Raw genomic sequence first — 4191 nt, 5'->3', positions numbered from 1 at the left:
CATAGGTATATACGTGTGTGTCGTTGGGTGTGCCTGTATCTTTGTACATATAAGGTCAGTTACATATGAATAATTACATTTTTCTTGGAAAACGGCAGTAGTTTATCGCATTCAGCGTTGCGCGTACCACGTTGGCATCGTACAGTTCAGGGCTTGAAAAGCTCAAAGTCAAAGAAAAAGGAATAGGAGAAAAACGGGGAAAATAAGCACAATCACTCAGTGAGATATTCCAGCAGGTAAATATGATCGATCTATCTTCCTATCGACCAGTAAAACTAGTAAAAAAGTGATTTTTTACTAGTTTTATATTGTCTTTTTGTCTTCTCCATCTCTTGGTGCTGTATGAAGATTTAATGTGGTTTTAGAGTCAGATTTTGGCTGCTATTTTCAGCATGGCGGTATCTCTCGTATCAACCCCGAATTATAATTGTTTATATATAGTCGAGCAAATAGGATCCCCAGGACTTATTATTTCTAAGCCTAGTACTTATACTATCGGTCCTCTTTTGCCGACTGAACTAAGTTACGGGAAAGTAAACACAAACCAGCATCGTTGTGTCAAGTGGTGTTGGGGAAGACAAACACACACCACATCAATTATATATATATATATACATGGGCTTCTTTCAGTTTTCGTCTACTAAATCGACTCCCAGGCTTTGGTCTGCCCGAGGCTATAGTAGATGACACTTGACCAGTTGCCACGCAGTAAGACTGAACACGGGACCGTGTATACATATATATATATATATATATATATATATATATATATATAATATATATAGATATAGATATATTCATATTTTTTAAATTTTTTTTTATTTTACTTGTTTCAGTCATTTGAGCACCGCCTTTAGTTGAGCAAATCGACCCCACAACTTATTCTTTGTAAGCCCAGTAATTATGCTATCAGTCTCGTTTTGCCGAACCGCTAAGTGACGGGGACGTAAAGACACCAGCATTGGCAAAACGCCTCTGTCCAATACACGGTGCTGAGTTGTCAAACATTTAAACCATATTTTCTCAAAATACCTTGTGCGACCGTCCCATAGCCCTCTCCTTTGAGAAACACTGATTTAATCTAAATTTGAGACACCAGCAAAAGAAGAAATAAAGAGACTTTTTTTCTTTTCCAAACAAAAATGATTTTACAAATGCACGTTCCCACGTCTTTATCGATCGCATTCTCATCTGGAATCGATTTTTGAAATTTTTGTGTGTGTGTGTGCATACATATATATATACATAGATACATGGATGGATGGATAGATAGATAGATATATAGATTGATAGATGGATTGTGTATATATATACATACATATATATATATACATACATATATATATATATATAGATATATACATATATATATATATATATATATATATATATATAGAATTATATATATGGATATAAATTTTGGTTCTAATATTTTTGTCCGTTTCTTTAATATATATAATATATATTTATAGATATAAAAATATGTATACATATATATATATGTATTTATTATATATAATATAGATATATATATATATATATTACATATTTATATATATATACATATATATATAAATTAAGAAAGGGACAAAAAATATAAAGCAGATATATATACATTATATATATATATTATATATATATTATATATATATATTTATATATAAATAATATACATACTATAATATTTATGTATGTAGCCATATATATATATCTATGTATGTATATATATATATGTATATATATATATGTATGTATGTCTATATATACATATCCATCCATCTTTATATGTATGTATGTATATATATAATATATATATAGATATATATAATATACATATATATCCATCCATCCATCTATCTATCTATCTATCTATCTATTCATCCATCTATCTATCTATGTAAATATATATATATAATATATATATATATATATTCACACATACACACACACACACACACACACACATATCTTGTTGCGAACTACCATTGACTCTTGCAAGTCATAGATGTCACACGTCACTGATTTCTTCTTTATTTGTGTAAAATGATGTCATTTTGGGAAATTTTGTTTCTATTTTTATTAGATTGAATAATTGTATAGATAGATAGACATATATATATATATATATATATATATATATATGCGTATATTCTTTTTTTCTTTTATTTGTTACGGTCATTTGACTGCGGCCTTGGTGGAGCACCACCTTAAATCGAGAAATCGACCCCAGGACAAATTCTTTGTAAGCCTAGTGTTGATCTATCAGTGTTTTTTGCACAGTAATTTAATACCCTTATTTTTTTATTCATGCACCCTTTTCAAGCCTAGCCAGGCATATGGGCCCGGTTTCCCAGTTTCTGTGGCATACGTATTCTGATTGTATCAAAATGAGTGAAGTTTTAAATAACATTAACAATTTCATGACTTTCTTCCTTAAAATCCTGATGGAAGTCTGGTTTAAGCATACGATAAAACCACACATAACCCCATTTTGGGGAATTTTCAGAACTTGTGTGTGTGTGTATATATACACATATATATATACATATATATATCCATATAATACATATATATATATATAACATATATTATATACAATATATATATATTACATATAATATATACATATATACATATATATATAGATACTATACAATATATATATACACATATATATACATATATATATATATATACATATATATATTACATATATATATTATACATATATATAATACATATATATATATATACATATATATATATACATATATATATATACATATATATATATAAACATTATATAGTATACATATATATAATACAGATATATAGTATACATATCATATACATATAATATATAACATATATATATATACATTATATATATACATAGAATATATATCCTATATTATCTATACATATATATATATACATATATATATAACATATATATATATACATATATATATATACATATAGTTAGATATACATATAATATATATATATATATATATATAATATAATATAATAATATATATCTATATAGGAGTTTGACACTTCTATAGTAGTTAAGGCAATTAGAAGCATGAAGACGGGAAGCCCCAGCCCATCAGGGATCACCTGCATCGAGGCTCAATATCTGGTAGTGTCGGCTATAGCCTAGTCACTCGTATAGTTAATCAGGTGATACACGAGGAGTCCATACCCAATGACTGGTGTAGCAACGTAATAGTCAACTGCTACAAAGGTAAAGTTGAAGCCCTAGATACAAGTAATTACAGAGGTATCAAGCTGTTGGATCAGGTGATGAAGGTTACAGAGAGGTCATAACCCAACTAATTAGAGAGAGAGTTAGTTTAATGAGATGCAGTTTGAGTTCGTGCCAGGGAAAAGTACCACTGATGCTATATTCCTGGTAAGGCAGCTGCAGGAGAAATACTAGCCAAAGATAAGCCCGTACCTGGCTTTGTTGACATGGAGAAAGCCTTTGACAGGGTCCCCCGATCCCTTGTCTGGTTGTCAATGAGGAAACTAGGGATAGATGAAGGTTAGTGGAGCTGTGCGAGCCATGTACAGGGACGCTGCTAGTACGGTGAGGGTTGGCAACGAGTACAGTGAAGAATTCCGGGTAGAGGTAGGGGTCCACCAAGGCTCAGTCCTCAGCCCCCTCCTATTTATCATAGTCCTCCAGGCAATAACGGAGGAATTCAAGACAGGATGCCCCTGGGAGCTCCCTCTATGCTGATGACCTTGCTCTAATTTGCTGAGTCCAACTATCAGAACTGGAGGAGAAGTTTCATGTGTGGAAGCAAGGTTTAGAATCGAAGGGCTTGAGTCAATCTAGCTAAAACCAAAGTCGTAATAAGTAGGAAGGTAGACATATCACAAACGCCTTCAGCAGTAGATGGCCCTGCTCGATCTGTAGAAAGGTGTAGGTAGAAACTCTATAAGATGCACCAAGTGTAAGCTATGGACACATAGAGGTGCAGCACGGTCAAAGGAAGCTAACTAGGAAGATGGTTTTTGTATGTGGCAGATGCTCGGGAGCAGTAACCTCTGAAATTCTGCAGAAAACAACTTCCGTCACTTTCCAGGGGAAAAACTAGAAGTAGTTGATAGCTTCCGTTATCTTGGTGACCAAGTCAGTAGTGGGGGTGGTGTGCTGAAAGTGTAACGGTTGAGTAAGAA

At 31.9% G+C, this 4191-nt stretch overlaps 1 long non-coding RNA gene across 2 annotated transcripts in view; it reads left to right on the top strand.

Annotated features, from left to right (window-relative positions):
* Positions 1 to 94: 94 nt before the first annotated feature.
* Positions 95 to 4191, top strand: part of LOC115226212 — an 11193-nt gene continuing 7096 nt past the window's right edge. For both annotated transcript variants that reach the window (XR_003883011.2, XR_003883010.2), the window contains exon 1: positions 95 to 236. This is a non-coding gene — a long non-coding RNA (uncharacterized LOC115226212). The remainder of the gene's footprint in view (positions 237 to 4191) is intronic.

Source organism: Octopus sinensis, linkage group LG29, assembly GCF_006345805.1.
Source record: "Octopus sinensis linkage group LG29, ASM634580v1, whole genome shotgun sequence".
Taxonomy (NCBI): domain Eukaryota; kingdom Metazoa; phylum Mollusca; class Cephalopoda; order Octopoda; family Octopodidae; genus Octopus; species Octopus sinensis.
This window is presented reverse-complemented; position numbering and strand designations above follow the sequence as displayed.